The sequence below is a fragment of the Coturnix japonica genome, unplaced genomic scaffold (assembly GCF_001577835.2).
Source record: "Coturnix japonica isolate 7356 unplaced genomic scaffold, Coturnix japonica 2.1 chrUnrandom542, whole genome shotgun sequence".
NCBI lineage: Eukaryota > Metazoa > Chordata > Aves > Galliformes > Phasianidae > Coturnix > Coturnix japonica.
In genome coordinates, this window is record NW_015439924.1 from 23,495 (window position 1) to 23,718 (window position 224).

A 224-nucleotide genomic window follows, 5' to 3' on the forward strand; every position below is an offset into this window, starting at 1 on the left:
CCAGGAACAGGTACTGCAGGCCGTAGATGATGGAGTTTATCGTCAGCACGGGCTTCCAGTCCTCCCTGGGGACAGAGAAAGGGATCAGGAGGGTCAACAAGGACATATGTGTGTCCCTATGGATCCCAATGGATCCCAATGGATCCCTATGGATCCCAATGGCTCTCTCTGGGTCCCAATGGATCTCTATGGATCCCAATGGCTCTCCATTGATCCCAATGGCT